The sequence below is a fragment of the Euphorbia lathyris genome, chromosome 1 (genome assembly GCF_963576675.1).
Source record: "Euphorbia lathyris chromosome 1, ddEupLath1.1, whole genome shotgun sequence".
NCBI lineage: Eukaryota > Viridiplantae > Streptophyta > Magnoliopsida > Malpighiales > Euphorbiaceae > Euphorbia > Euphorbia lathyris.
This window is the reverse complement of record NC_088910.1, coordinates 132,563,791-132,587,374: the sequence shown is the minus strand read 5'-3', so window position 1 is coordinate 132,587,374 and position 23,584 is coordinate 132,563,791. Positions and strand designations below refer to the sequence as shown.

Here is a 23,584-nt window from a genome sequence, read left to right as displayed (position 1 = left end):
TGTTTGGGGCCCGGGGGCTTGTGCATGCACGTGAAGGATGAGCATACGGGAGAAAGGGGCGCCCAGTATGGAATATATGCTTAGTTTTTGCATGGGATGACGGGTGCGATCATACCAGCACTAATGCACCGGATCCCATCAGAACTCCGAAGTTAAATGCGCTTGGGCGAGAGTAGTACTAAGATGGGTGACCTCTTGGGAAGTCCTCGTGTTGCACCCCCAAACTTTTTTGCAACGTGCATTTTTTAATTATTTAATTTTTTTTTCACCATGGCGTGCACGTTTTCGAGGCGGGGGTCAGTGTTTGGGGTCCGGGGGCTTGTGCATGCACATGAAGGATGAGCATATGGGAGAAAGGGGCGCCCAGTATGGAATATATGCTTAGTTTTTGCATGGGATGACCGGTGCGATCATACCAGCACTAATGCACCGGATCCCATCAGAACTCCGAAGTTAAACGTGCTAGGGCGAGAGTAGTACTAAGATGGGTGACCTCTTGGGAAGTCCTCGTGTTGCACCCCCAAACTTTTTTACAACGTGCATTTTTTAATTATTTATTTTTTTTTCACCATGGCGTGCACGTTTTCGAGGCGGGGGTCAGTGTTTGGGGTCCGGGGGCTTGTGCATGCACGTGAAGGATGAGCATACGGGAGAAAGGGGCGCCCAGTATGGAATATATGCTTAGTTTTTGCATGGGATGACGGGTGCGATCATACCAGCACTAATGCACCGGATCCCATCAGAACTCCGAATATAAACGTGCTTGGGCGAGAGTAGTACTAAGATGGGTGACCTCTTGGGAAGTCCTCGTGTTGCACGCCCAAACGTTTTTGCAACGTGCATTTTTTAATTATTTAAATTTTTTTTTTCACCATGGCGTGCACGTTTTCGAGGCGGGGGTCAGTGTTTGGGGTCCGGGGGCTTGTGCATGCACGTGAAGGATGAGCATACGGGAGAAAGGGGCGCCCAGTATGGAATATATGCTTAGTTTTTGCATGGCATGACGGGTGCGATCATACCAGCACTAATGCACTGGATCCCATCAGAACTCCGAAGTTAAACGCGCTTGGGCGATAGTAGTACTAAGATGGGTGACCTCTTGGGAAGTCCTCGTGTTGCACCCCCAAACTTTTTTGCAACGTGCATTTTTTAATTATTTAATTTTTTTTTTCACCATGGCGTGCACGTTTTCGAGGCGGGGGTGAGTGTTTGGGGTCCGGGGGCTTGTGCATGCACGTGAAGGATGAGCATACGGGAGAAAGGGGCGCCCAGTATGGAATATATGCTTAGTTTTTGCATGGGATGACGGGTGCGATCATACCAGCACTAATGCACCGGATCCCATCAGAACTCCGAAGATAAACGTGCTTGGGCGAGAGTAGTACTAAGATGGGTGACCTCTTGGGAAGTCCTCGTGTTGCACCCCCAAACTTTTTTGCAACGTGCATTTTTTAATTATTTAATTTTTTTTTCACCATGGCGTGCACGTTTTCGAGGCGGGGGTGAGTGTTTGGGGTCCGGGGGCTTGTGCATGCACGTGAAGGATGAGCATACGGGAGAAAGGGGCGCCCAGTATGGAATATATGCTTAGTTTTTGCATGGGATGACGGGTGCGATCATACCAGCACTAATGCACCGGATCCCATCAGAACTCCGAAGTTAAACGTGTTTGGGCGAGAGTAGTACTAAGATGGGTGACCTCTTGGGAAGTCCTCGTGTTGCACCCCCAAACTTTTTTGCAACGTGCATTTTTTAATTAATTAATTTTTTTTTTCACCATGGCGTGCACGTTTTCGAGGCGGGGGTGAGTGTTTGGGGTCCGGGGGCTTGTGCATGCACGTGAAGGATGAGCATACGGGAGAAAGGGGCGCCCAGTATGGAATATATGCTTAGTTTTTGCATGGGATGACGGGTGCGATCATACCAGCACTAATGCACCGGATCCCATCAGAACTCCGAAGTTAAATGCGCTTGGGCGAGAGTAGTACTAAGATGGGTGACCTCTTGGGAAGTCCTCGTGTTGCACCCCCAAACTTTTTTGCAACGTGCATTTTTTAATTATTTAATTTTTTTTTCACCATGGCGTGCACGTTTTCGAGGCGGGGGTCAGTGTTTGGGGTCCGGGGGCTTGTGCATGCACATGAAGGATGAGCATATGGGAGAAAGGGGCGCCCAGTATGGAATATATGCTTAGTTTTTGCATGGGATGACCGGTGCGATCATACCAGCACTAATGCACCGGATCCCATCAGAACTCCGAAGTTAAACGTGCTAGGGCGAGAGTAGTACTAAGATGGGTGACCTCTTGGGAAGTCCTCGTGTTGCACCCCCAAACTTTTTTACAACGTGCATTTTTTAATTATTTATTTTTTTTTCACCATGGCGTGCACGTTTTCGAGGCGGGGGTCAGTGTTTGGGGTCCGGGGGCTTGTGCATGCACGTGAAGGATGAGCATACGGGAGAAAGGGGCGCCCAGTATGGAATATATGCTTAGTTTTTGCATGGGATGACGGGTGCGATCATACCAGCACTAATGCACCGGATCCCATCAGAACTCCGAATATAAACGTGCTTGGGCGAGAGTAGTACTAAGATGGGTGACCTCTTGGGAAGTCCTCGTGTTGCACGCCCAAACGTTTTTGCAACGTGCATTTTTTAATTATTTAAATTTTTTTTTTCACCATGGCGTGCACGTTTTCGAGGCGGGGGTCAGTGTTTGGGGTCCGGGGGCTTGTGCATGCACGTGAAGGATGAGCATACGGGAGAAAGGGGCGCCCAGTATGGAATATATGCTTAGTTTTTGCATGGCATGACGGGTGCGATCATACCAGCACTAATGCACTGGATCCCATCAGAACTCCGAAGTTAAACGCGCTTGGGCGATAGTAGTACTAAGATGGGTGACCTCTTGGGAAGTCCTCGTGTTGCACCCCCAAACTTTTTTGCAACGTGCATTTTTTAATTATTTAATTTTTTTTTTCACCATGGCGTGCACGTTTTCGAGGCGGGGGTGAGTGTTTGGGGTCCGGGGGCTTGTGCATGCACGTGAAGGATGAGCATACGGGAGAAAGGGGCGCCCAGTATGGAATATATGCTTAGTTTTTGCATGGGATGACGGGTGCGATCATACCAGCACTAATGCACCGGATCCCATCAGAACTCCGAAGATAAACGTGCTTGGGCGAGAGTAGTACTAAGATGGGTGACCTCTTGGGAAGTCCTCGTGTTGCACCCCCAAACTTTTTTGCAACGTGCATTTTTTAATTATTTAATTTTTTTTTCACCATGGCGTGCACGTTTTCGAGGCGGGGGTGAGTGTTTGGGGTCCGGGGGCTTGTGCATGCACGTGAAGGATGAGCATACGGGAGAAAGGGGCGCCCAGTATGGAATATATGCTTAGTTTTTGCATGGGATGACGGGTGCGATCATACCAGCACTAATGCACCGGATCCCATCAGAACTCCGAAGTTAAACGTGTTTGGGCGAGAGTAGTACTAAGATGGGTGACCTCTTGGGAAGTCCTCGTGTTGCACCCCCAAACTTTTTTGCAACGTGCATTTTTTAATTAATTAATTTTTTTTTTCACCATGGCGTGCACGTTTTCGAGGCGGGGGTGAGTGTTTGGGGTCCGGGGGCTTGTGCATGCACGTGAAGGATGAGCATACGGGAGAAAGGGGCGCCCAGTATGGAATATATGCTTAGTTTTTGCATGGGATGACGGGTGCGATCATACCAGCACTAATGCACCGGATCCCATTAGAACTCCGAAGTTAAACGTGCTTGGGCGAGAGTAGTACTAAGATGGGTGACCTCTTGGGAAGTCCTCGTGTTGCACCCCCAAACTTTTTTGCAACGTGTATTTTTTAATTATTTAATTTTTTTTTCACCATGGCGTGCACGTTTTCGAGGCGGGCCCAAACTTTTTTACAACGTGCATTTTTTAATTATTTAATTTTTTTTTTCACCATGGCGTGCACGTTTTCGAGGCGGGGGTCAGTGTTTGGGGTCCGGGGGCTTGTGCATGCACGTGAAGGATGAGCATACGGGAGAAAGGGGCGCCCAGTATGGAATATATGCTTAGTTTTTGCATGGGATGACGGGTGCGATCATACCAGCACTAATGCACCGGATCCCATCAGAACTCCGAAGATAAACGTGCTTGGGCGAGAGTAGTACTAAGATGGGTGACCTATTGGGAAGTCCTCGTGTTGCACCCCCAAACTTTTTTGCAACGTGCATTTTTTAATTATTTAATTTTTTTTTCACCATGGCGTGCACGTTTTCGAGGCGGGCCCAAACTTTTTTGCAACGTGCATTTTTTAATTATTTAATTTTTTTTTCACCATGGCGTGCACGTTTTCGAGGCGGGGGTCAGTGTTTGGGGTCCGGGGGCTTGTGCATGCACGTGAAGGATGAGCATACGGGAGAAAGGGGCGCCCAGTATGGAATATATGCTTAGTTTTTGCAATGGATGACGGGTGCGATCATACCAGCACTAATGCACCGGATCCCATCAGAACTCCGATGTTAAACGTGCTTGGGCGAGAGTAGTACTAAGATGGGTGACCTCTTGGGAAGTCCTCGGGTTGCACCCCCAAACTTTTTTGCAACGTGCATTTTTTAATTATTTAATTTTTTTTTTCACCATGGCGTGCACGTTTTCGAGGCGGGGGTCAGTGTTTGGGGTCCGGGGGCTTGTGCTTGCACGTGAAGGATGAGCATACGGGAGAAAGGGGCGCCCAGTATGGAATATATGCTTAGTTTTTGCATGGGATGACGGGTGCGATCATACCAGCACTAATGCACCGGATCCCATCAGAACTCCGAAGTAAAACGTCCTTGGGCGAGAGTAGTACTAAGATGGGTGACCTCTTGGGAAGTCCTCGTGTTGCACCCCCAAACTTTTTTGCAACGTGCATTTTTTAATTATTTAATATTTTTTTTCACCATGGCGTGCACGTTTTCGAGGCAGGGGTGAGTGTTTGGGGTCCAGGGGCTTGTGCATGCACGTGAAGGATGAGCATACGGGAGAAAGGGGCGCCCAGTATGGAATATATGCTTAGTTTTTGCATGGGATGACGGGTGCGATCATACCAGCACTAATGCACCGGATCCCATTAGAACTCCGAAGTTAAACGTGCTTGGGCGAGAGTAGTACTAAGATGGGTGACCTCTTGGGAAGTCCTCGTCTTGCGCCCCCAAACTTTTTTGCAACATGCATTTTTTAATTATTTAATTTTTTTTTCACCATGGCGTGCACGTTTTCGAGGCGGGGGTCAGTGTTTGGGGTCCGGAGGCTTGTGCATGCACGTGAAGGATGAGCATACGGGAGAAAGGGGCGCCCAGTATGGAATATATGCTTAGTTTTTGCATGGGATGACGGGTGCGATCATACCAGCACTAATGCACCGGATCCCATCAGAACTCCGAAGTCAAACGTGTGCATTTTTTAATTATTTAATTTTTTTTTCACCATGGCGTGCACGTTTTCGAGGCGGGGGTCAGTGTTTGGGGTCCGGAGGCTTGTGCATGCACGTGAAGGATGAGCATACGGGAGAAAGGGGCGCCCAGTATGGAATATATGCTTAGTTTTTGCATGGGATGACGGGTGCGATCATACCAGCACTAATGCACCGGATCCCATCAGAACTCCGAAGTCAAACGTGCTTGGGCGAGAGTAGTACTAAGATGGGTGACCTCTTGGGAAGTCCTCGTGTTGCACCCCCAAACGTTTTTGCAACGTGCATTTTTTAATTATTTAAATTTTTTTTTTCACCATGGCGTGCACGTTTTCGAGGCGGGGGTCAGTGTTTGGGGTCCGGGGGCTTGTGCATGCACGTGAAGGATGAGCATACGGGAGAAAGGGGCGCCCAGTATGGAATATATGCTTAGTTTTTGCATGGGATGACGGGTGCGATCATACCAGCACTAATGCACCGGATCCCATCAGAACTCCGAAGATAAACGCGCTTGGGCGAGAGTAGTACTAAGATGGGTGACCTCTTGGGAAGTCCTCGTGTTGCACGCCCAAACGTTTTTGCAACGTGCATTTTTTAATTATTTAAATTTTTTTTTTCACCATGGCGTGCACGTTTTCGAGGCGGGGGTCAGTGTTTGGGGTCCGGGGGCTTGTGCATGCACGTGAAGGATGAGCATACGGGAGAAAGGGGCGCCCAGTATGGAATATATGCTTAGTTTTTGCATGGGATGACGGGTACGATCATACCAGCACTAATGCACTGGATCCCATCAGAACTCCGAAGTTAAACGCGCTTGGGCGATAGTAGTACTAAGATGGGTGACCTCTTGGGAAGCCCTCGTGTTGCACCCCCAAACTTTTTTGCAACGTGCATTTTTTAATTATTTAAATTTTTTTTTTCACCATGGCGTGCACGTTTTCGAGGCGGGGGTCAGTGTTTGGGGTCCGGGGGCTTGTGCATGCACGTGAAGGATGAGCATACGGGAGAAAGGGGCGCCCAGTATGGAATATATGCTTAGTTTTTGCATGGGATGACGGGTGCGATCATACCAGCACTAATGCACCGGATCCCATCAGAACTCCGAAGTTAAACGCGCTTGGGCGAGAGTAGTACTAAGATGGGTGACCTCTTGGGAAGTCCTCGTGTTGCACCCCCAAACTTTTTTGCAACGTGCATTTTTTAATTATTTAATTTTTTTTTCACCATGGCGTGCACGTTTTCGAGGCGGGGGTCAGTGTTTGGGGTCCGGGGGCTTGTGCATGCACATGAAGGATGAGCATATGGGAGAAAGGGGCGCCCAGTATGGAATATATGCTTAGTTTTTGCATGGGATGACCGGTGCGATCATACCAGCACTAATGCACCGGATCCCATCAGAACTCCGAAGTTAAACGTGCTAGGGCGAGAGTAGTACTAAGATGGGTGACCTCTTGGGAAGTCCTCGTGTTGCACCCCCAAACTTTTTTACAACGTGCATTTTTTAATTATTTATTTTTTTTTCACCATGGCGTGCACGTTTTCGAGGCGGGGGTGAGTGTTTGGGGTCCGGGGGCTTGTGCATGCACGTGAAGGATGAGCATACGGGAGAAAGGGGCGCCCAGTATGGAATATATGCTTAGTTTTTGCATGGGATGACGGGTGCGATCATACTAGCACTAATGCACCGGATCCCATCAGAACTCCGAAGATAAACGTGCTTGGGCGAGAGTAGTACTAAGATGGGTGACCTCTTGGGAAGTCCTCGTGTTGCACGCCCAAACGTTTTTGCAACGTGCATTTTTTAATTATTTAAATTTTTTTTTTCACCATGGCGTGCACGTTTTCGAGGCGGGGGTCAGTGTTTGGGGTCCGGGGGCTTGTGCATGCACGTGAAGGATGAGCATACGGGAAAAAGGGGCGCCCAGTATGGAATATATGCTTAGTTTTTGCATGGGATGACGGGTGCGATCATACCAGCACTAATGCACTGGATCCCATCAGAACTCCGAAGTTAAACGCGCTTGGGCGATAGTAGTACTAAGATGGGTGACCTCTTGGGAAGTCCTCGTGTTGCACCCCCAAACTTTTTTGCAACGTGCATTTTTTAATTATTTAATTTTTTTTTTCACCATGGCGTGCACGTTTTCGAGGCGGGGGTGAGTGTTTGGGGTCCGGGGGCTTGTGCATGCACGTGAAGGATGAGCATACGGGAGAAAGGGGCGCCCAGTATGGAATATATGCTTAGTTTTTGCATGGGATGACGGGTGCGATCATACCAGCACTAATGCACCGGATCCCATCAGAACTCCGAAGATAAACGTGCTTGGGTGAGAGTAGTACTAAGATGGGTGACCTCTTGGGAAGTCCTCGTGTTGCACCCCCAAACTTTTTTGCAACGTGCATTTTTTAATTATTTAATTTTTTTTTCACCATGGCGTGCACGTTTTCGAGGCGGGGGTGAGTGTTTGGGGTCCGGGGGCTTGTGCATGCACGTGAAGGATGAGCATACGGGAGAAAGGGGCGCCCAGTATGGAATATATGCTTAGTTTTTGCATGGGATGACGGGTGCGATCATACCAGCACTAATGCACCGGATCCCATCAGAACTCCGAAGTTAAACGTGCTAGGGCGAGAGTAGTACTAAGATGGGTGACCTCTTGGGAAGTCCTCGTGTTGCACCCCCAAACTTTTTTACAACGTGCATTTTTTAATTATTTATTTTTTTTTCACCATGGCGTGCACGTTTTCGAGGCGGGGGTCAGTGTTTGGGGTCCGGGGGCTTGTGCATGCACGTGAAGGATGAGCATACGGGAGAAAGGGGCGCCCAGTATGGAATATATGCTTAGTTTTTGCATGGGATGACGGGTGCGATCATACCAGCACTAATGCACCGGATCCCATCAGAACTCCGAAGATAAACGTGCTTGGGCGAGAGTAGTACTAAGATGGGTGACCTCTTGGGAAGTCCTCGTGTTGCACCCCCAAACTTTTTTGCAACGTGCATTTTTTAATTATTTAATTTTTTTTTCACCATGGCGTGCACGTTTTCGAGGCGGGGGTCAGTGTTTGGGGTCCGGGGGCTTGTGCATGCACGTGAAGGATGAGCATACGGGAGAAAGGGGCGCCCAGTATGGAATATATGCTTAGTTTTTGCATGGGATGACGGGTGCGATCATACCAGCACTAATGCACCGGATCCCATCAGAACTCCGAAGATAAACGTGCTTGGGTGAGAGTAGTACTAAGATGGGTGACCTCTTGGGAAGTCCTCGTGTTGCACCCCCAAACTTTTTTGCAACGTGCATTTTTTAATTATTTAATTTTTTTTTCACCATGGCGTGCACGTTTTCGAGGCGGGGGTGAGTGTTTGGGGTCCGGGGGCTTGTGCATGCACGTGAAGGATGAGCATACGGGAGAAAGGGGCGCCCAGTATGGAATATATGCTTAGTTTTTGCATGGGATGACGGGTGCGATCATACCAGCACTAATGCACCGGATCCCATCAGAACTCCGAAGTTAAACGTGCTAGGGCGAGAGTAGTACTAAGATGGGTGACCTCTTGGGAAGTCCTCGTGTTGCACCCCCAAACTTTTTTACAACGTGCATTTTTTAATTATTTATTTTTTTTTCACCATGGCGTGCACGTTTTCGAGGCGGGGGTCAGTGTTTGGGGTCCGGGGGCTTGTGCATGCACGTGAAGGATGAGCATACGGGAGAAAGGGGCGCCCAGTATGGAATATATGCTTAGTTTTTGCATGGGATGACGGGTGCGATCATACCAGCACTAATGCACCGGATCCCATCAGAACTCCGAAGATAAACGTGCTTGGGCGAGAGTAGTACTAAGATGGGTGACCTCTTGGGAAGTCCTCGTGTTGCACCCCCAAACTTTTTTGCAACGTGCATTTTTTAATTATTTAATTTTTTTTTCACCATGGCGTGCACGTTTTCGAGGCGGGGGTCAGTGTTTGGGGTCCGGGGGCTTGTGCATGCACGTGAAGGATGAGCATACGGGAGAAAGGGGCGCCCAGTATGGAATATATGCTTAGTTTTTGCATGGGATGACGGGTGCGATCATACCAGCACTAATGCACTGGATCCCATCAGAACTCCGAAGTTAAACGCGCTTGGGCGATAGTAGTACTAAGATGGGTGACCTCTTGGGAAGTCCTCGTGTTGCACCCCCAAACTTTTTTGCAACGTGCATTTTTTAATTATTTATTTTTTTTTTCACCATGGCGTGCACGTTTTCGAGGCGGGGGTGAGTGTTTGGGGTCCGGGGGCTTGTGCATGCACGTGAAGGATGAGCATACGGGAGAAAGGGGCGCCCAGTATGGAATATATGCTTAGTTTTTGCATGGGATGACGGGTGCGATCATACCAGCACTAATGCACCGGATCCCATCAGAACTCCGAAGATAAACGTGCTTGGGCGAGAGTAGTACTAAGATGGGTGACCTCTTGGGAAGTCCTCGTGTTGCACCCCCAAACTTTTTTGCAACGTGCATTTTTTAATTATTTAATTTTTTTTTCACCATGGCGTGCACGTTTTCGAGGCGGGGGTGAGTGTTTGGGGTCCGGGGGCTTGTGCATGCACGTGAAGGATGAGCATACGGGAGAAAGGGGCGCCCAGTATGGAATATATGCTTAGTTTTTGCATGGGATGACGGGTGCGATCATACCAGCACTAATGCACCGGATCCCATCAGAACTCCGAAGTTAAACGTGTTTGGGCGAGAGTAGTACTAAGATGGGTGACCTCTTGGGAAGTCCTCGTGTTGCACCCCCAAACTTTTTTGCAACGTGCATTTTTTAATTATTTAATTTTTTTTTTCACCATGGCGTGCACGTTTTCGAGGCGGGGGTCAGTGTTTGGGGTCCGGGGGCTTGTGCATGCACGTGAAGGATGAGCATACGGGAGAAAGGGGTGCCCAGTATGGGATATATGCTTAGTTTTTGCATGGGATGACGGGTGCGATCATACCAGCACTAATGCACCGGATCCCATTAGAACTCCGAAGTTAAACGTGCTTGGGCGAGAGTAGTACTAAGATGGGTGACCTCTTGGGAAGTCCTCGTGTTGCACCCCCAAACTTTTTTGCAACGTGTATTTTTTAATTATTTAATTTTTTTTTCACCATGGCGTGCACGTTTTCGAGGCGGGCCCAAACTTTTTTACAACGTGCATTTTTTAATTATTTAATTTTTTTTTTTCACCATGGCGTGCACGTTTTCGAGGCGGGGGTCAGTGTTTGGGGTCCGGGGGCTTGTGCATGCACGTGAAGGATGAGCATACGGGAGAAAGGGGCGCCCAGTATGGAATATATGCTTAGTTTTTGCATGGGATGACGGGTGCGATCATACCAGCACTAATGCACCGGATCCCATCAGAACTCCGAAGATAAACGTGCTTGGGCGAGAGTAGTACTAAGATGGGTGACCTATTGGGAAGTCCTCGTGTTGCACCCCCAAACTTTTTTGCAATGTGCATTTTTTAATTATTTAATTTTTTTTTCACCATGGCGTGCACGTTTTCGAGGCGGGCCCAAACTTTTTTGCAATGTGCATTTTTTAATTATTTAATTTTTTTTTCACCATGGCGTGCACGTTTTCGAGGCGGGGGTCAGTGTTTGGGGTCCGGGGGCTTGTGCATGCACGTGAAGGATGAGCATACGGGAGAAAGGGGCGCCCAGTATGGAATATATGCTTAGTTTTTGCATTGGATGACGGGTGCGATCATACCAGCACTAATGCACCGGATCCCATCAGAACTCCGATGTTAAACGTGCTTGGGCGAGAGTAGTACTAAGATGGGTGACCTCTTGGGAAGTCCTCGGGTTGCACCCCCAAACTTTTTTGCAACGTGCATTTTTTAATTATTTAATTTTTTTTTTCACCATGGCGTGCACGTTTTCGAGGCGGGGGTCAGTGTTTGGGGTCCGGGGGCTTGTGCATGCACGTGAAGGATGAGCATACGGGAGAAAGGGGCGCCCAGTATGGAATATATGCTTAGTTTTTGCATGGGATGACGGGTGCGATCATACCAGCACTAATGCACCGGATCCCATCAGAACTCCGAAGTAAAACGTGCTTGGGCGAGAGTAGTACTAAGATGGGTGACCTCTTGGGAAGTCCTCGTGTTGCACCCCCAAACTTTTTTGCAACGTGCATTTTTTAATTATTTAATTTTTTTTTTCACCATGGCGTGCACGTTTTCGAGGCAGGGGTGAGTGTTTGGGGTCCAGGGGCTTGTGCATGCACGTGAAGGATGAGCATACGGGAGAAAGGGGCGCCCAGTATGGAATATATGCTTAGTTTTTGCATGGGATGACGGGTGCGATCATACCAGCACTAATGCACCGGATCCCATTAGAACTCCGAAGTTAAACGTGCTTGGGCGAGAGTAGTACTAAGATGGGTGACCTCTTGGGAAGTCCTCGTCTTGCGCCCCCAAACTTTTTTGCAACGTGCATTTTTTAATTATTTAATTTTTTTTTCACCATGGCGTGCACGTTTTCGAGGCGGGGGTCAGTGTTTGGGGTCCGGAGGCTTGTGCATGCACGTGAAGGATGAGCATACGGGAGAAAGGGGCGCCCAGTATGGAATATATGCTTAGTTTTTGCATGGGATGACGGGTGCGATCATACCAGCACTAATGCACCGGATCCCATCAGAACTCCGAAGTCAAACGTGTGCATTTTTTAATTATTTAATTTTTTTTTCACCATGGCGTGCACGTTTTCGAGGCGGGGGTCAGTGTTTGGGGTCCGGAGGCTTGTGCATGCACGTGAAGGATGAGCATACGGGAGAAAGGGGCGCCCAGTATGGAATATATGCTTAGTTTTTGCATGGGATGACGGGTGCGATCATACCAGCACTAATGCACCGGATCCCATCAGAACTCCGAAGTCAAACGTGCTTGGGCGAGAGTAGTACTAAGATGGGTGACCTCTTGGGAAGTCCTCGTGTTGCACCCCCAAACGTTTTTGCAACGTGCATTTTTTAATTATTTAAATTTTTTTTTTCACCATGGCGTGCACGTTTTCGAGGCGGGGGTCAGTGTTTGGGGTCCGGGGGCTTGTGCATGCACGTGAAGGATGAGCATACGGGAGAAAGGGGCGCCCAGTATGGAATATATGCTTAGTTTTTGCATGGGATGACGGGTGCGATCATACCAGCACTAATGCACCGGATCCCATCAGAACTCCGAAGTTAAACGCGCTTGGGCGAGAGTAGTACTAAGATGGGTGACCTCTTGGGAAGTCCTCGTGTTGCACCCCCAAACTTTTTTGCAACGTGCATTTTTTAATTATTTAATTTTTTTTTTCACCATGGCGTGCGCGTTTTCGAGGCGGGGGTCAGTGTTTGGGGTCCGGGGGCTTGTGCATGCACGTGAAGGATGAGCATACGGGAGAAAGGGGCGTCCAGTATGGAATATATGCTTAGTTTTTGCATGGGATGACGGGTGCGATCATACCAGCACTAATGCACCGGATCCCATCAGAACTCCGAAGTCAAACGTGTGCATTTTTTAATTATTTAATTTTTTTTTCACCATGGCGTGCACGTTTTCGAGGCGGGGGTCAGTGTTTGGGGTCCGGAGGCTTGTGCATGCACGTGAAGGATGAGCATACGGGAGAAAGGGGCGCCCAGTATGGAATATATGCTTAGTTTTTGCATGGGATGACGGGTGCGATCATACCAGCACTAATGCACCGGATCCCATCAGAACTCCGAAGTTAAACGTGCTTGGGCGAGAGTAGTACTAAGATGGGTGACCTCTTGGGAAGTCCTCGTGTTGCACCCCCAAACTTTTTTGCAACGTGCATTTTTTAATTATTTAATTTTTTTTTCACCATGGCGTGCGCGTTTTCGAGGCGGGGGTCAGTGTTTGGGGTCCGGGGGCTTGTGCATGCACGTGAAGGATGAGCATACGGGAGAAAGGGGCGTCCAGTATGGAATATATGCTTAGTTTTTGCATGGGATGACGGGTGCGATCATACCAGCACTAATGCACCGGATCCCATCAGAACTCCGAAGTCAAACGTGCTTGGGCGAGAGTAGTACTAAAATGGGTGACCTGTTGGGAAGTCCTAGTGTTGCACCCCCAAACTTTTTTGCAACGTGCATTTTTTAATTATTTAATTTTTTTTCACCATGGCGTGCACGTTTTCGAGGCGGGCCCAAACTTTTTTGCAACGTGCATTTTTTAATTATTTAATTTATTTTTTCACCATGGCGTGCACGTTTTCGAGGCGGGGGTCAGTGTTTGGGGTCCGGGGGCTTGTGCATGCACGTGAAGGATGAGCATACGGGAGAAAGGGGCGCCCAGTATGGAATATATGCTTAGTTTTTGCATGGGATGACGGGTGCGATCATACCAGCACTAATGCACCGGATCCCATCAGAACTCCGAAGCTAAACGTGCTTGGGCGAGAGTAGTACTAAGATGGGTGACCTCTTGGGAAGTCCTCGTGTTGCACCCCCAAACTTTTTTGCAACGTGCATTTTTTAATTATTTAATTTTTTTTTCACCATGGCGTGCACGTTTTCGAGGCGGGGGTCAGTGTTTGGGGTCCGGGGGCTTGTGCATGCACGTGAAGGATGAGCATACGGGAGAAAGGGGCGCCCAGTATGGAATATATGCTTAGTTTTTGCATGGGATGACGGGTGCGATCATACCAGCACTAATGCACCGGATCCCATCAGAACTCCGAAGTTAAACGTGCTTGGGCGAGAGTAGTACTAAGATGGGTGACCTCTTGGGAAGTCCTCGTGTTGCACCCCCAAACTTTTTTACAACGTGCATTTTTTAATTATTTAAATTTTTTTTTCACCATGGCGTGCACGTTTTCGAGGCGGGGGTCAGTGTTTGGGGTCCGGGGGCTTGTGCATGCACGTGAAGGATGAGCATACGGGAGAAAGGTGCGCCCAGTATGGAATATATGCTTAGTTTTTGCATGGGATGACGGGTGCGATCATACCAGCACTAATGCACCGGATCCCATCAGAACTCCGAAGTTAAACGCGCTTGGGCGAGAGTAGTACTAAGATGGGCGACCTCTTGGGAAGTCCTCGTGTTGCACCCCCAAACTTTTTTGCAACGTGCATTTTTTAATTATTTAATGTTTTTTTTCACCATGGCGTGCACGTTTTCGAGGCGGGGGTCAGTGTTTGGGGTCCGGGGGCTTGTGCATGCACGTGAAGGATGAGCATACGGGAGAAAGGGGCGCCCAGTATGGAATATATGCTTAGTTTTTGCATGGGATGACGGGTGCGATCATACCAGCACTAATGCACCGGATCCCATCAGAACTCCGAAGTAAAACGTGCTTGGGCGAGAGTAGTACTAAGATGGGTGACCTCTTGGGAAGTCCTCGTGTTGCACCCCCAAACTTTTTGCAACGTGCATTTTTTAATTATTTAATTTTTTTTTCACCATGGCGTGCACGTTTTCGAGGCGGGGGTGAGTGTTTGGGGTCCGGGGGCTTGTGCATGCACGTGAAGGATGAGCATACGGGAGAAAGGGGCGCCCAGTATGGAATATATGCTTAGTTTTTGCATGGGATGACGGGTGCGATCATACCAGCACTAATGCACCGGATCCCATCAGAACTCCGAAGATAAACGTGCTTGGGCGAGAGTAGTACTAAGATGGGTGACCTCTTGGGAAGTCCTCGTGTTGCACCCCCAAACTTTTTTGCAACGTGCATTTTTTAATTATTTAATTTTTTTTTCACCATGGCGTGCACGTTTTCGAGGCGGGGGTGAGTGTTTGGGGTCCGGGGGCTTGTGCATGCACGTGAAGGATGAGCATACGGGAGAAAGGGGCGCCCAGTATGGAATATATGCTTAGTTTTTGCATGGGATGACGGGTGCGATCATACCAGCACTAATGCACCGGATCCCATCAGAACTCCGAAGATAAACGTGTTTGGGCGAGAGTAGTACTAAGATGGGTGACCTCTTGGGAAGTCCTCGTGTTGCACCCCCAAACTTTTTTGCAACGTGCATTTTTTAATTATTTAATTTTTTTTTCACCATGGCGTGCACGTTTTCGAGGCGGGGGTGAGTGTTTGGGGTCCGGGGGCTTGTGCATGCACGTGAAGGATGAGCATACGGGAGAAAGGGGCGCCCAGTATGGAATATATGCTTAGTTTTTGCATGGGATGACGGGTGCGATCATACCAGCACTAATGCACCGGATCCCATTAGAACTCCGAAGATAAACGTGCTTGGGCGAGAGTAGTACTAAGATGGGTGACCTCTTGGGAAGTCCTCGTGTTGCACCCCCAAACTTTTTTGCAACGTGCATTTTTTAATTATTTAATTTTTTTTTTTCACCATGGCGTACACGTTTTCGAGGCGGGGGTCAGTGTTTGGGGTCCGGGGGCTTGTGCATGCACGTGAAGGATGAGCATACGGGAGAAAGGGGCGCCCTGTATGGAATATATGCTTAGTTTTTGCATGGGATGACCGGTGCGATCATACCAGCACTAATGCACCGGATCCCATCAGAACTCCGAAGTTAAACGTGCTTGGGCGAGAGTAGTACTAAGATGGGTGACCTCTTGGGAAGTCCTCGTGTTGCACCCCCAAACTTTTTTACAACGTGCATTTTTTAATTATTTATTTTTTTTTCACCATGGCGTGCACGTTTTCGAGGCGGGGGTCAGTGTTTGGGGTCCGGGGGCTTGTGCATGCACGTGAAGGATGAGCATACGGGAGAAAGGGGCGCCCAGTATGGAATATATGCTTAGTTTTTGCATGGGATGACGGGTGCGATCATACCAGCACTAATGCACCGGATCCCATCAGAACTCCGAAGATAAACGTGCTTGGGCGAGAGTAGTACTAAGATGGGTGACCTCTTGGGAAGTCCTCATGTTGCACGCCCAAACGTTTTTGCAACGTGCATTTTTTAATTATTTAAATTTTTTTTTTCACCATGGCGTGCACGTTTTCGAGGCGGGGGTCAGTGTTTGGGGTCCGGGGGCTTGTGCATGCACGTGAAGGATGAGCATACGGGAGAAAGGGGCGCCCAGTATGGAATATATGCTTAGTTTTTGCATGGGATGACGGGTGCGATCATACCAGCACTAATGCACCGGATCCCATCAGAACTCCGAAGTTAAACGCGCTTGGGCGAGAGTAGTACTAAGATGGGTGACCTCTTGGGAAGTCCTCGTGTTGCACCCCCAAACTTTTTTGCAACGTGCATTTTTTAATTATTTAATTTTTTTTTTCACCATGGCGTGCGCGTTTTCGAGGCGGGGGTCAGTGTTTGGGGTCCGGGGGCTTGTGCATGCACGTGAAGGATGAGCATACGGGAGAAAGGGGCGTCCAGTATGGAATATATGCTTAGTTTTTGCATGGGATGACGGGTGCGATCATACCAGCACTAATGCACCGGATCCCATCAGAACTCCGAAGTCAAACGTGTGCATTTTTTAATTATTTAATTTTTTTTTCACCATGGCGTGCACGTTTTCGAGGCGGGGGTCAGTGTTTGGGGTCCGGAGGCTTGTGCATGCACGTGAAGGATGAGCATACGGGAGAAAGGGGCGCCCAGTATGGAATATATGCTTAGTTTTTGCATGGGATGACGGGTGCGATCATACCAGCACTAATGCACCGGATCCCATCAGAACTCCGAAGTTAAACGTGCTTGGGCGAGAGTAGTACTAAGATGGGTTACCTCTTGGGAAGTCCTCGTGTTGCACCCCCAAACTTTTTTGCAACGTGCATTTTTTAATTATTTAATTTTTTTTTCACCATGGCGTGCGCGTTTTCGAGGCGGGGGTCAGTGTTTGGGGTCCGGGGGCTTGTGCATGCACGTGAAGGATGAGCATACGGGAGAAAGGGGCGTCCAGTATGGAATATATGCTTAGTTTTTGCATGGGATGACGGGTGCGATCATACCAGCACTAATGCACCGGATCCCATCAGAACTCCGAAGTCAAACGTGCTTGGGCGAGAGTAGTACTAAAATGGGTGACCTGTTGGGAAGTCCTAGTGTTGCACCCCCAAACTTTTTTGCAACGTGCATTTTTTAATTATTTAATTTTTTTTTCACCATGGCGTGCACGTTTTCGAGGCGGGCCCAAACTTTTTTGCAACGTGCATTTTTTAATTATTTAATTTATTTTTTCACCATGGCGTGCACGTTTTTGAGGCGGGGGTCAGTGTTTGGGGTCCGGGGGCTTGTGCATGCACGTGAAGGATGAGCATACGGGAGAAAGGGGCGCCCAGTATGGAATATATGCTTAGTTTTTGCATGGGATGACGGGTGCGATCATACCAGCACTAATGCACCGGATCCCATCAGAACTCCGAAGCTAAACGTGCTTGGGCGAGAGTAGTACTAAGATGGGTGACCTCTTGGGAAGTCCTCGTGTTGCACCCCCAAACTTTTTTGCAACGTGCATTTTTTAATTATTTAATTTTTTTTCACCATGGCGTGCACGTTTTCGAGGCGGGGGTCAGTGTTTGGGGTCCGGGGGCTTGTGCATGCACGTGAAGGATGAGCATACGGGAGAAAGGGGCGCCCAGTATGGAATATATGCTTAGTTTTTGCATGGGATGACGGGTGCGATCATACCAGCACTAATGCACCGGATCCCATCAGAACTCCGAAGTTAAACGTGCTTGGGCGAGAGTAGTACTAAGATGGGTGACCTCTTGGGAAGTCCTCGTGTTGCACCCCCAAACTTTTTTACAACGTGCATTTTTTAATTATTTAAATTTTTTTTTCACCATGGCGTGCACGTTTTCGAGGCGGGGGTCAGTGTTTGGGGTCCGGGGGCTTGTGCATGCACGTGAAGGATGAGCATACGGGAGAAAGGTGCGCCCAGTATGGAATATATGCTTAGTTTTTGCATGGGATGACGGGTGCGATCTTTTTTGCAACGTGCATTTTTTAATTATTTAATTTTTTTTTTCACCATGGCGTGCACGTTTTCGAGGCGGGGGTCAGTGTTTGGGGTCCGGGGGCTTGTGCATGCACGTGAAGGATGAGCATACGGGAGAAAGGGGCGCCCAATATGGAATATATGCTTAGTTTTTGCATGGGATGACGGGTGCGATCATACCAGCACTAATGCACCGGATCCCATCAGAACTCCGAAGTGAAACGTGGTTGGGCGAGAGTAGTACTAAGATGGGTGACCTATTGGGAAGTCCTCGTGTTGCACACCCAAACTTTTTTGCAACGTGCATTTTTTAATTATTTAATTTTTTTTTCACCATGGCGTGCACGTTTTCGAGGCGGGCCCAAACTTTTTTGCAACGTGCATTTTTTAATTATTTAATTTTTTTTTCACCATGGCGTGCACGTTTTCGAGGTGGGGGTCAGTGTTTGGGGTCCGGGGGCTTGTGCATGCACGTGAAGGATGAGCATACGGGAGAAAGGGGCGCCCAGTATGGAATATATGCTTAGTTTTTGTATGGGATGACGGGTGCGATCATACCAGCACTAATGCATCGGATCCCATCAGAACTCCGAAGTTAAACGTGCTTGGGCGAGAGTAGTACTAAGATGGGTGACCTCTTAGGAAGTCCTCGTGTTGCACCCCCAAACTTTTTTGCAACGTGCATTTTTTAATTATTTAATTTTTTTTTCACCATGGCATGCACGTTTTCGAGGCGGGGGTCAGTGTTTGGGGTCCGGGGGCTTGTGCATGCACGTGAAGGATGAGCATACGGGAGAAATGGGCGCCCAGTATGGAATATATGCTTAGTTTTTGCATGGGATGACGGGTGCGATCATACCAGCACTAATGCACCGGATCCCATCAGAACTCCAAAGTTAAACGTGCTTGGGCGAGAGTAGTACTAAGATGGGTGACCTTTTGGGAAGTCCTCGTGGTGCACCCCCAAACTTTTTTGCAACGTGCATTTTTTAATTATTTAATTTTTTTTTTCACCATGGCGTGCACGTTTTCGAGGCGGGGGTCAGTGTTTGGGGTCCGGGGGCTTGTGCATGCACGTGAAGGATGAGCATACGGGAGAAAGGGGCGCCCAGTATGGAATATATGCTTAGTTTTTGCATGGGATGACGGGTGCGATCATACCAGCACTAATGCACCGGATCCCATCAGAACTCCGAAGTGAAACGTGCTTGGGCGAGAGTAGTACTAAGATGGGTGACCTTTTGGGAAGTCCTCGTGGTGCACCCCAAAACTTTTTTGCAACGTGCATTTTTTAATTATTTAATTTTTTTTTTCACCATGGCGTGCACGTTTTCGAGGCGGGGGTCAGTGTTTGGGGTCCGGGGGCTTGTGCATGCACGTGAAGGATGAGCATACGGGAGAAAGGGGCGCCCAGTATGGAATATGTGCTTAGTTTTTGCATGGGATGACGGGTGCGATCATACCAGCACTAATGCACCGGATCCCATCAAAACTCCGAAGTTAAACGTGCTTGGGCGAGAGTAGTACTAAGATGGGTGACCTCTTGGGAAGTCCTCGTGTTGCACCCCCAAACTTTTTTGCAACGTGCATTTTTTAATTATTTAATTTTTTTTTCACCATGGCGTGCACGTTTTCGAGGCGGGCCCAAACTTTTTTGCAACGTGCATTTTTTAATTATTTAATTTTTTTTTCACCATGGCGTGCACGTTTTCGAGGCGGGGGTCAGTGTTTGGGGTCCGGGGGCTTGTGCATGCACGTGAAGGATGAGCATACGGGAGAAAGGGGCGCCCAATATGGAATATATGCTTAGTTTTTGCATGGGATGACGGGTGCGATCATACCAGCACTAATGCACCGGATCCCATCAGAACTCCGAAGTGAAACGTGGTTGGGCGAGAGTAGTACTAAGATGGGTGACCTATTGGGAAGTCCTCGTGTTGCACACCCAAACTTTTTTGCAACGTGCATTTTTTAATTATTTAATTTTTTTTTCACCATGGCGTGCACGTTTTCGAGGCGGGCCCAAACTTTTTTGCAACGTGCATTTTTTAATTATTTAATTTTTTTTTCACCATGGCGTGCACGTTTTCGAGGTGGGGGTCAGTGTTTGGGGTCCGGGGGCTTGTGCATGCACGTGAAGGATGAGCATACGGGAGAAAGGGGCGCCCAGTATGGAATATATGCTTAGTTTTTGTATGGGATGACGGGTGCGATCATACCAGCACTAATGCATCGGATCCCATCAGAACTCCGAAGTTAAACGTGCTTGGGCGAGAGTAGTACTAAGATGGGTGACCTCTTGGGAAGTCCTCGTGTTGCACCCCTAAACTTTTTTGCAACGTGCATTTTTTAATTATTTAATTTTTTTTTCACCATGGCATGCACGTTTTCGAGGCGGGGGTCAGTGTTTGGGGTCCGGGGGCTTGTGCATGCACGTGAAGGATGAGCATACGGGAGAAATGGGCGCCCAGTATGGAATATATGCTTAGTTTTTGCATGGGATGACGGGTGCGATCATACCAGCACTAATGCACCGGATCCCATCAGAACTCCGAAGTTAAACGTGCTTGGGCGAGAGTAGTACTATGATGGGTGACCTCTTGGGAAGTCCTCGGGTTTACCCCTAAACTTTTTTGCAACGTGCATTTTTTAATTATTTAATTTTTTTTTTCACCATGGCGTGCACGTTTTCGAGGCGGGGGTCAGTGTTTGGGGTCCGGGGGCTTGTGCATGCACGTGAAGGATGAGCATACGGGAGAAAGGGGCTCCCAGTATGGAATATATGCTTAGTTTTTGCATGGGATGACGGGTGCGATCATACCAGCACTAATGCACCGGATCCCATCAGAACTCCAAAGTTAAACGTGCTTGGGCGAGAGTAGTACTAAGATGGGTGACCTTTTGGGAAGTCCTCGTGGTGCACCCCCAAACTTTTTTGCAACGTGCATTTTTTAATTATTTAATTTTTTTTTTCACCATGGCGTGCACGTTTTCGAGGCGGGGGTCAGTGTTTGGGGTCCGGGGGCTTGTGCATGCACGTGAAGGATGAGCATACGGGAGAAAGGGGCGCCCAGTATGGAATATATGCTTAGTTTTTGCATGGGATGACGGGTGCGATCATACCAGCACTAATGCACCGGATCCCATCAGAACTCCGAAGTGAAACGTGCTTGGGCGAGAGTAGTACTAAGATGGGTGACCTTTTGGGAAGTCCTCGTGGTGCACCCCAAAACTTTTTTGCAACGTGCATTTTTTAATTATTTAATTTTTTTTTTCACCATGGCGTGCACGTTTTCGAGGCGGGGGTCAGTGTTTGGGGTCCGGGGGCTTGTGCATGCACGTGAAGGATGAGCATACGGGAGAAAGGGGCGCCCAGTATGGAATATGTGCTTAGTTTTTGCATGGGATGACGGGTGCGATCATACCAGCACTAATGCACCGGATCCCATCAGAACTCCGAAGTTAAACGTGCTTGGGCGAGAGTAGTACTAAGATGGGTGACCTCTTGGGAAATCCTCGTGTTGCACCCCCAAACTTTTTTGCAACGTCCATTTTTTAATTATTTAATTTTTTTTTCACCATGGCATGCACGTTTTCGAGGCGGGGGTCAGTGTTTGGGGTCCGGGGGCTTGTGCATGCACGTGAAGGATGAGCATACGGGAGAAAGGGGCGCCCAGTATGGAATATATGCTTAGTTTTTGCATGGGATGACGGGTGCGATCATACCAGCACTAATGCACCGGATCCCATCAGAACTCCGAAGTTAAACGTGCTTGGGCGAGAGTAGTACTATGATGGGTGACCTCTTGGGAAGTCCTCGGGTTTACCCCTAAACTTTTTTGCAACGTGCATTTTTTAATTATTTAATTTTTTTTTTCACCATGGCGTGCACGTTTTCGAGGCGGGGGTCAGTGTTTGGGGTCCGGGGGCTTGTGCATGCACGTGAAGGATGAGCATACGGGAGAAAGGGGCGCCCAGTATGGAATATATGCTTAGTTTTTGCATGGGATGACGGGTGCGATCATACCAGCACTAATGCACCGGATCCAATCAGAACTCCGAAGTTAAACGTGCTTGGGCGAGAGTAGTACTAAGATGGGTGACCTTTTGGGAAGTCCTCGTGGTGCACCCCCAAACTTTTTTGCAACGTGCATTTTTTAATTATTTAATTTTTTTTTTCACCATGGCGTGCACGTTTTCGAGGCGGGGGTCAGTGTTTGGGGTCCGGGGGCTTGTGCATGCACGTGAAGGATGAGCATACGGGAGAAAGGGGCGCCCAGTATGGAATATATGCTTAGTTTTTGCATGGGATGACGGGTGCGATCATACCAGCACTAATGCACCGGATCCCATCAGAACTCCGAAGTGAAACGTGCTTGGGCGAGAGTAGTACTAAGATGGGTGACCTTTTGGGAAGTCCTCGTGGTGCACCCCAAAACTTTTTTGCAACGTGCATTTTTTAATTATTTAATTTTTTTTTTCACCATGGCGTGCACGTTTTCGAGGCGGGGGTCAGTGTTTGGGGTCCGGGGGCTTGTGCATGCACGTGAAGGATGAGCATACGGGAGAAAGGGGCGCCCAGTATGGAATATGTGCTTAGTTTTTGCATGGGATGACGGGTGCGATCATACCAGCACTAATGCACCGGATCCCATCAGAACTCCGAAGTTAAACGCGCTTGGGCGAGAGTAGTACTAAGATGGGTGACCTCTTGGGAAATCCTCGTGTTGCACCCCCAAACTTTTTTGCAACGTGCATTTTTTAATTATTTAATTTTTTTTTCACCATGGCGTGCACATTTTCGAGGCGGGCCCAAACTTTTTTGCAACGTGCATTTTTTAATTATTTAATTTTATTTTTCACCATGGCGTGCACGTTTTCGAGGCGGGGGTCAGTGTTTGGGGTCCGGGGGCTTGTGCATGCACGTGAAGGATGAGCATACGGGAGAAAGGGGCGCCCAATATGGAATATATGCGTAGTTTTTGCATGGAATGACGGGTGCGATCATACCAGCACTAATGCACCGGATCCCATCAGAACTCCGAAGTTCAACGTGCTTGGGCGAGAGTAGTACTAAGATGGGTGACCTCTTGGGAAGTCCTCGTGTTGCACCCCGAAACTTTTTTGCAACGTGCATTTTTTAATTATTTAATTTTTTTTTTCACCATGGCGTGCACGTTTTCGAGGCGGGGGTCAGTGTTTGGGGTCCGGGGG

General features: G+C 48.4%; 72 non-coding genes across 72 annotated transcripts; all 72 read left to right on the top strand.

The window, feature by feature from the left end:
* Positions 1 to 101: 101 nt before the first annotated feature.
* Positions 102 to 220, top strand: LOC136214066 (5S ribosomal RNA). Its single transcript, XR_010681164.1, has one exon. It is a non-coding gene; the product is annotated as a 5S ribosomal RNA (ribosomal RNA).
* Positions 221 to 402: 182 nt separating this feature from the next.
* On the top strand, positions 403 to 521 carry LOC136213570 (5S ribosomal RNA). Its single transcript, XR_010680673.1, has one exon. It is a non-coding gene; the product is annotated as a 5S ribosomal RNA (ribosomal RNA).
* A 181-nt stretch (positions 522 to 702) lies between these two features.
* Positions 703 to 821, top strand: LOC136215436 (5S ribosomal RNA). The gene has a single exon (XR_010682476.1). It is a non-coding gene; the product is annotated as a 5S ribosomal RNA (ribosomal RNA).
* Positions 822 to 1,005: 184 nt separating this feature from the next.
* LOC136215485 (5S ribosomal RNA) lies at positions 1,006 to 1,124 on the top strand. The gene has a single exon (XR_010682525.1). It is a non-coding gene; the product is annotated as a 5S ribosomal RNA (ribosomal RNA).
* A 183-nt stretch (positions 1,125 to 1,307) lies between these two features.
* On the top strand, positions 1,308 to 1,426 carry LOC136212925 (5S ribosomal RNA). Its single transcript, XR_010680064.1, has one exon. It is a non-coding gene; the product is annotated as a 5S ribosomal RNA (ribosomal RNA).
* Positions 1,427 to 1,608: 182 nt separating this feature from the next.
* Positions 1,609 to 1,727, top strand: LOC136212439 (5S ribosomal RNA). Its single transcript, XR_010679596.1, has one exon. It is a non-coding gene; the product is annotated as a 5S ribosomal RNA (ribosomal RNA).
* A 183-nt stretch (positions 1,728 to 1,910) lies between these two features.
* Positions 1,911 to 2,029, top strand: LOC136214065 (5S ribosomal RNA). The gene has a single exon (XR_010681163.1). It is a non-coding gene; the product is annotated as a 5S ribosomal RNA (ribosomal RNA).
* Positions 2,030 to 2,211: 182 nt separating this feature from the next.
* LOC136213569 (5S ribosomal RNA) lies at positions 2,212 to 2,330 on the top strand. Its single transcript, XR_010680672.1, has one exon. It is a non-coding gene; the product is annotated as a 5S ribosomal RNA (ribosomal RNA).
* Positions 2,331 to 2,511: 181 nt separating this feature from the next.
* LOC136215435 (5S ribosomal RNA) lies at positions 2,512 to 2,630 on the top strand. The gene has a single exon (XR_010682475.1). It is a non-coding gene; the product is annotated as a 5S ribosomal RNA (ribosomal RNA).
* A 184-nt stretch (positions 2,631 to 2,814) lies between these two features.
* LOC136215482 (5S ribosomal RNA) lies at positions 2,815 to 2,933 on the top strand. The gene has a single exon (XR_010682523.1). It is a non-coding gene; the product is annotated as a 5S ribosomal RNA (ribosomal RNA).
* A 183-nt stretch (positions 2,934 to 3,116) lies between these two features.
* On the top strand, positions 3,117 to 3,235 carry LOC136212924 (5S ribosomal RNA). The gene has a single exon (XR_010680063.1). It is a non-coding gene; the product is annotated as a 5S ribosomal RNA (ribosomal RNA).
* A 182-nt stretch (positions 3,236 to 3,417) lies between these two features.
* LOC136212438 (5S ribosomal RNA) lies at positions 3,418 to 3,536 on the top strand. Its single transcript, XR_010679595.1, has one exon. It is a non-coding gene; the product is annotated as a 5S ribosomal RNA (ribosomal RNA).
* A 183-nt stretch (positions 3,537 to 3,719) lies between these two features.
* On the top strand, positions 3,720 to 3,838 carry LOC136211916 (5S ribosomal RNA). The gene has a single exon (XR_010679100.1). It is a non-coding gene; the product is annotated as a 5S ribosomal RNA (ribosomal RNA).
* A 260-nt stretch (positions 3,839 to 4,098) lies between these two features.
* LOC136214161 (5S ribosomal RNA) lies at positions 4,099 to 4,217 on the top strand. Its single transcript, XR_010681257.1, has one exon. It is a non-coding gene; the product is annotated as a 5S ribosomal RNA (ribosomal RNA).
* A 259-nt stretch (positions 4,218 to 4,476) lies between these two features.
* On the top strand, positions 4,477 to 4,595 carry LOC136214564 (5S ribosomal RNA). Its single transcript, XR_010681644.1, has one exon. It is a non-coding gene; the product is annotated as a 5S ribosomal RNA (ribosomal RNA).
* A 183-nt stretch (positions 4,596 to 4,778) lies between these two features.
* On the top strand, positions 4,779 to 4,897 carry LOC136214720 (5S ribosomal RNA). Its single transcript, XR_010681795.1, has one exon. It is a non-coding gene; the product is annotated as a 5S ribosomal RNA (ribosomal RNA).
* A 183-nt stretch (positions 4,898 to 5,080) lies between these two features.
* On the top strand, positions 5,081 to 5,199 carry LOC136214567 (5S ribosomal RNA). The gene has a single exon (XR_010681647.1). It is a non-coding gene; the product is annotated as a 5S ribosomal RNA (ribosomal RNA).
* Positions 5,200 to 5,606: 407 nt separating this feature from the next.
* On the top strand, positions 5,607 to 5,725 carry LOC136212181 (5S ribosomal RNA). The gene has a single exon (XR_010679351.1). It is a non-coding gene; the product is annotated as a 5S ribosomal RNA (ribosomal RNA).
* A 184-nt stretch (positions 5,726 to 5,909) lies between these two features.
* On the top strand, positions 5,910 to 6,028 carry LOC136215234 (5S ribosomal RNA). Its single transcript, XR_010682283.1, has one exon. It is a non-coding gene; the product is annotated as a 5S ribosomal RNA (ribosomal RNA).
* Positions 6,029 to 6,212: 184 nt separating this feature from the next.
* LOC136215727 (5S ribosomal RNA) lies at positions 6,213 to 6,331 on the top strand. Its single transcript, XR_010682760.1, has one exon. It is a non-coding gene; the product is annotated as a 5S ribosomal RNA (ribosomal RNA).
* Positions 6,332 to 6,515: 184 nt separating this feature from the next.
* Positions 6,516 to 6,634, top strand: LOC136213349 (5S ribosomal RNA). The gene has a single exon (XR_010680465.1). It is a non-coding gene; the product is annotated as a 5S ribosomal RNA (ribosomal RNA).
* Positions 6,635 to 6,816: 182 nt separating this feature from the next.
* Positions 6,817 to 6,935, top strand: LOC136213568 (5S ribosomal RNA). Its single transcript, XR_010680671.1, has one exon. It is a non-coding gene; the product is annotated as a 5S ribosomal RNA (ribosomal RNA).
* A 181-nt stretch (positions 6,936 to 7,116) lies between these two features.
* Positions 7,117 to 7,235, top strand: LOC136215075 (5S ribosomal RNA). The gene has a single exon (XR_010682128.1). It is a non-coding gene; the product is annotated as a 5S ribosomal RNA (ribosomal RNA).
* Positions 7,236 to 7,419: 184 nt separating this feature from the next.
* On the top strand, positions 7,420 to 7,538 carry LOC136215481 (5S ribosomal RNA). Its single transcript, XR_010682522.1, has one exon. It is a non-coding gene; the product is annotated as a 5S ribosomal RNA (ribosomal RNA).
* Positions 7,539 to 7,721: 183 nt separating this feature from the next.
* LOC136214534 (5S ribosomal RNA) lies at positions 7,722 to 7,840 on the top strand. Its single transcript, XR_010681615.1, has one exon. It is a non-coding gene; the product is annotated as a 5S ribosomal RNA (ribosomal RNA).
* Positions 7,841 to 8,022: 182 nt separating this feature from the next.
* LOC136211655 (5S ribosomal RNA) lies at positions 8,023 to 8,141 on the top strand. The gene has a single exon (XR_010678850.1). It is a non-coding gene; the product is annotated as a 5S ribosomal RNA (ribosomal RNA).
* A 181-nt stretch (positions 8,142 to 8,322) lies between these two features.
* On the top strand, positions 8,323 to 8,441 carry LOC136212923 (5S ribosomal RNA). Its single transcript, XR_010680062.1, has one exon. It is a non-coding gene; the product is annotated as a 5S ribosomal RNA (ribosomal RNA).
* A 182-nt stretch (positions 8,442 to 8,623) lies between these two features.
* LOC136214533 (5S ribosomal RNA) lies at positions 8,624 to 8,742 on the top strand. The gene has a single exon (XR_010681614.1). It is a non-coding gene; the product is annotated as a 5S ribosomal RNA (ribosomal RNA).
* A 182-nt stretch (positions 8,743 to 8,924) lies between these two features.
* On the top strand, positions 8,925 to 9,043 carry LOC136211654 (5S ribosomal RNA). The gene has a single exon (XR_010678849.1). It is a non-coding gene; the product is annotated as a 5S ribosomal RNA (ribosomal RNA).
* A 181-nt stretch (positions 9,044 to 9,224) lies between these two features.
* LOC136212922 (5S ribosomal RNA) lies at positions 9,225 to 9,343 on the top strand. Its single transcript, XR_010680061.1, has one exon. It is a non-coding gene; the product is annotated as a 5S ribosomal RNA (ribosomal RNA).
* Positions 9,344 to 9,525: 182 nt separating this feature from the next.
* Positions 9,526 to 9,644, top strand: LOC136215480 (5S ribosomal RNA). Its single transcript, XR_010682521.1, has one exon. It is a non-coding gene; the product is annotated as a 5S ribosomal RNA (ribosomal RNA).
* Positions 9,645 to 9,826: 182 nt separating this feature from the next.
* Positions 9,827 to 9,945, top strand: LOC136212921 (5S ribosomal RNA). The gene has a single exon (XR_010680060.1). It is a non-coding gene; the product is annotated as a 5S ribosomal RNA (ribosomal RNA).
* Positions 9,946 to 10,127: 182 nt separating this feature from the next.
* On the top strand, positions 10,128 to 10,246 carry LOC136212437 (5S ribosomal RNA). The gene has a single exon (XR_010679594.1). It is a non-coding gene; the product is annotated as a 5S ribosomal RNA (ribosomal RNA).
* A 183-nt stretch (positions 10,247 to 10,429) lies between these two features.
* LOC136211915 (5S ribosomal RNA) lies at positions 10,430 to 10,548 on the top strand. Its single transcript, XR_010679099.1, has one exon. It is a non-coding gene; the product is annotated as a 5S ribosomal RNA (ribosomal RNA).
* Positions 10,549 to 10,809: 261 nt separating this feature from the next.
* Positions 10,810 to 10,928, top strand: LOC136214159 (5S ribosomal RNA). The gene has a single exon (XR_010681254.1). It is a non-coding gene; the product is annotated as a 5S ribosomal RNA (ribosomal RNA).
* Positions 10,929 to 11,187: 259 nt separating this feature from the next.
* Positions 11,188 to 11,306, top strand: LOC136214563 (5S ribosomal RNA). The gene has a single exon (XR_010681643.1). It is a non-coding gene; the product is annotated as a 5S ribosomal RNA (ribosomal RNA).
* A 183-nt stretch (positions 11,307 to 11,489) lies between these two features.
* LOC136212307 (5S ribosomal RNA) lies at positions 11,490 to 11,608 on the top strand. Its single transcript, XR_010679472.1, has one exon. It is a non-coding gene; the product is annotated as a 5S ribosomal RNA (ribosomal RNA).
* Positions 11,609 to 11,791: 183 nt separating this feature from the next.
* LOC136214566 (5S ribosomal RNA) lies at positions 11,792 to 11,910 on the top strand. Its single transcript, XR_010681646.1, has one exon. It is a non-coding gene; the product is annotated as a 5S ribosomal RNA (ribosomal RNA).
* A 407-nt stretch (positions 11,911 to 12,317) lies between these two features.
* On the top strand, positions 12,318 to 12,436 carry LOC136212180 (5S ribosomal RNA). Its single transcript, XR_010679350.1, has one exon. It is a non-coding gene; the product is annotated as a 5S ribosomal RNA (ribosomal RNA).
* A 184-nt stretch (positions 12,437 to 12,620) lies between these two features.
* LOC136213348 (5S ribosomal RNA) lies at positions 12,621 to 12,739 on the top strand. Its single transcript, XR_010680464.1, has one exon. It is a non-coding gene; the product is annotated as a 5S ribosomal RNA (ribosomal RNA).
* A 408-nt stretch (positions 12,740 to 13,147) lies between these two features.
* On the top strand, positions 13,148 to 13,266 carry LOC136211340 (5S ribosomal RNA). The gene has a single exon (XR_010678547.1). It is a non-coding gene; the product is annotated as a 5S ribosomal RNA (ribosomal RNA).
* A 182-nt stretch (positions 13,267 to 13,448) lies between these two features.
* LOC136215361 (5S ribosomal RNA) lies at positions 13,449 to 13,567 on the top strand. Its single transcript, XR_010682403.1, has one exon. It is a non-coding gene; the product is annotated as a 5S ribosomal RNA (ribosomal RNA).
* Positions 13,568 to 13,826: 259 nt separating this feature from the next.
* Positions 13,827 to 13,945, top strand: LOC136211743 (5S ribosomal RNA). Its single transcript, XR_010678934.1, has one exon. It is a non-coding gene; the product is annotated as a 5S ribosomal RNA (ribosomal RNA).
* A 182-nt stretch (positions 13,946 to 14,127) lies between these two features.
* LOC136211339 (5S ribosomal RNA) lies at positions 14,128 to 14,246 on the top strand. The gene has a single exon (XR_010678546.1). It is a non-coding gene; the product is annotated as a 5S ribosomal RNA (ribosomal RNA).
* Positions 14,247 to 14,429: 183 nt separating this feature from the next.
* LOC136213942 (5S ribosomal RNA) lies at positions 14,430 to 14,548 on the top strand. Its single transcript, XR_010681042.1, has one exon. It is a non-coding gene; the product is annotated as a 5S ribosomal RNA (ribosomal RNA).
* A 183-nt stretch (positions 14,549 to 14,731) lies between these two features.
* On the top strand, positions 14,732 to 14,850 carry LOC136212306 (5S ribosomal RNA). The gene has a single exon (XR_010679471.1). It is a non-coding gene; the product is annotated as a 5S ribosomal RNA (ribosomal RNA).
* A 181-nt stretch (positions 14,851 to 15,031) lies between these two features.
* On the top strand, positions 15,032 to 15,150 carry LOC136212920 (5S ribosomal RNA). Its single transcript, XR_010680059.1, has one exon. It is a non-coding gene; the product is annotated as a 5S ribosomal RNA (ribosomal RNA).
* Positions 15,151 to 15,332: 182 nt separating this feature from the next.
* LOC136214342 (5S ribosomal RNA) lies at positions 15,333 to 15,451 on the top strand. Its single transcript, XR_010681433.1, has one exon. It is a non-coding gene; the product is annotated as a 5S ribosomal RNA (ribosomal RNA).
* A 182-nt stretch (positions 15,452 to 15,633) lies between these two features.
* Positions 15,634 to 15,752, top strand: LOC136213539 (5S ribosomal RNA). Its single transcript, XR_010680644.1, has one exon. It is a non-coding gene; the product is annotated as a 5S ribosomal RNA (ribosomal RNA).
* Positions 15,753 to 15,936: 184 nt separating this feature from the next.
* On the top strand, positions 15,937 to 16,055 carry LOC136213474 (5S ribosomal RNA). The gene has a single exon (XR_010680582.1). It is a non-coding gene; the product is annotated as a 5S ribosomal RNA (ribosomal RNA).
* A 181-nt stretch (positions 16,056 to 16,236) lies between these two features.
* Positions 16,237 to 16,355, top strand: LOC136215422 (5S ribosomal RNA). Its single transcript, XR_010682462.1, has one exon. It is a non-coding gene; the product is annotated as a 5S ribosomal RNA (ribosomal RNA).
* Positions 16,356 to 16,539: 184 nt separating this feature from the next.
* Positions 16,540 to 16,658, top strand: LOC136213347 (5S ribosomal RNA). The gene has a single exon (XR_010680463.1). It is a non-coding gene; the product is annotated as a 5S ribosomal RNA (ribosomal RNA).
* Positions 16,659 to 17,066: 408 nt separating this feature from the next.
* LOC136212117 (5S ribosomal RNA) lies at positions 17,067 to 17,185 on the top strand. The gene has a single exon (XR_010679291.1). It is a non-coding gene; the product is annotated as a 5S ribosomal RNA (ribosomal RNA).
* Positions 17,186 to 17,367: 182 nt separating this feature from the next.
* LOC136215359 (5S ribosomal RNA) lies at positions 17,368 to 17,486 on the top strand. The gene has a single exon (XR_010682401.1). It is a non-coding gene; the product is annotated as a 5S ribosomal RNA (ribosomal RNA).
* Positions 17,487 to 17,746: 260 nt separating this feature from the next.
* On the top strand, positions 17,747 to 17,865 carry LOC136211742 (5S ribosomal RNA). The gene has a single exon (XR_010678933.1). It is a non-coding gene; the product is annotated as a 5S ribosomal RNA (ribosomal RNA).
* A 181-nt stretch (positions 17,866 to 18,046) lies between these two features.
* On the top strand, positions 18,047 to 18,165 carry LOC136211337 (5S ribosomal RNA). Its single transcript, XR_010678544.1, has one exon. It is a non-coding gene; the product is annotated as a 5S ribosomal RNA (ribosomal RNA).
* Positions 18,166 to 18,536: 371 nt separating this feature from the next.
* On the top strand, positions 18,537 to 18,655 carry LOC136215612 (5S ribosomal RNA). The gene has a single exon (XR_010682648.1). It is a non-coding gene; the product is annotated as a 5S ribosomal RNA (ribosomal RNA).
* Positions 18,656 to 18,914: 259 nt separating this feature from the next.
* LOC136214299 (5S ribosomal RNA) lies at positions 18,915 to 19,033 on the top strand. The gene has a single exon (XR_010681391.1). It is a non-coding gene; the product is annotated as a 5S ribosomal RNA (ribosomal RNA).
* Positions 19,034 to 19,215: 182 nt separating this feature from the next.
* On the top strand, positions 19,216 to 19,334 carry LOC136214783 (5S ribosomal RNA). The gene has a single exon (XR_010681855.1). It is a non-coding gene; the product is annotated as a 5S ribosomal RNA (ribosomal RNA).
* A 183-nt stretch (positions 19,335 to 19,517) lies between these two features.
* On the top strand, positions 19,518 to 19,636 carry LOC136214548 (5S ribosomal RNA). Its single transcript, XR_010681629.1, has one exon. It is a non-coding gene; the product is annotated as a 5S ribosomal RNA (ribosomal RNA).
* A 183-nt stretch (positions 19,637 to 19,819) lies between these two features.
* LOC136213967 (5S ribosomal RNA) lies at positions 19,820 to 19,938 on the top strand. The gene has a single exon (XR_010681066.1). It is a non-coding gene; the product is annotated as a 5S ribosomal RNA (ribosomal RNA).
* Positions 19,939 to 20,197: 259 nt separating this feature from the next.
* On the top strand, positions 20,198 to 20,316 carry LOC136215611 (5S ribosomal RNA). The gene has a single exon (XR_010682647.1). It is a non-coding gene; the product is annotated as a 5S ribosomal RNA (ribosomal RNA).
* A 259-nt stretch (positions 20,317 to 20,575) lies between these two features.
* Positions 20,576 to 20,694, top strand: LOC136213254 (5S ribosomal RNA). Its single transcript, XR_010680377.1, has one exon. It is a non-coding gene; the product is annotated as a 5S ribosomal RNA (ribosomal RNA).
* Positions 20,695 to 20,876: 182 nt separating this feature from the next.
* LOC136215705 (5S ribosomal RNA) lies at positions 20,877 to 20,994 on the top strand. The gene has a single exon (XR_010682738.1). It is a non-coding gene; the product is annotated as a 5S ribosomal RNA (ribosomal RNA).
* A 183-nt stretch (positions 20,995 to 21,177) lies between these two features.
* Positions 21,178 to 21,296, top strand: LOC136214782 (5S ribosomal RNA). The gene has a single exon (XR_010681854.1). It is a non-coding gene; the product is annotated as a 5S ribosomal RNA (ribosomal RNA).
* A 183-nt stretch (positions 21,297 to 21,479) lies between these two features.
* Positions 21,480 to 21,598, top strand: LOC136214547 (5S ribosomal RNA). The gene has a single exon (XR_010681628.1). It is a non-coding gene; the product is annotated as a 5S ribosomal RNA (ribosomal RNA).
* Positions 21,599 to 21,781: 183 nt separating this feature from the next.
* LOC136211700 (5S ribosomal RNA) lies at positions 21,782 to 21,900 on the top strand. The gene has a single exon (XR_010678894.1). It is a non-coding gene; the product is annotated as a 5S ribosomal RNA (ribosomal RNA).
* Positions 21,901 to 22,082: 182 nt separating this feature from the next.
* LOC136215704 (5S ribosomal RNA) lies at positions 22,083 to 22,200 on the top strand. The gene has a single exon (XR_010682737.1). It is a non-coding gene; the product is annotated as a 5S ribosomal RNA (ribosomal RNA).
* Positions 22,201 to 22,383: 183 nt separating this feature from the next.
* Positions 22,384 to 22,502, top strand: LOC136215179 (5S ribosomal RNA). Its single transcript, XR_010682226.1, has one exon. It is a non-coding gene; the product is annotated as a 5S ribosomal RNA (ribosomal RNA).
* A 183-nt stretch (positions 22,503 to 22,685) lies between these two features.
* LOC136214546 (5S ribosomal RNA) lies at positions 22,686 to 22,804 on the top strand. The gene has a single exon (XR_010681627.1). It is a non-coding gene; the product is annotated as a 5S ribosomal RNA (ribosomal RNA).
* Positions 22,805 to 22,987: 183 nt separating this feature from the next.
* On the top strand, positions 22,988 to 23,106 carry LOC136213613 (5S ribosomal RNA). The gene has a single exon (XR_010680712.1). It is a non-coding gene; the product is annotated as a 5S ribosomal RNA (ribosomal RNA).
* Positions 23,107 to 23,366: 260 nt separating this feature from the next.
* On the top strand, positions 23,367 to 23,485 carry LOC136213934 (5S ribosomal RNA). The gene has a single exon (XR_010681033.1). It is a non-coding gene; the product is annotated as a 5S ribosomal RNA (ribosomal RNA).
* Positions 23,486 to 23,584: the final 99 nt, after the last annotated feature.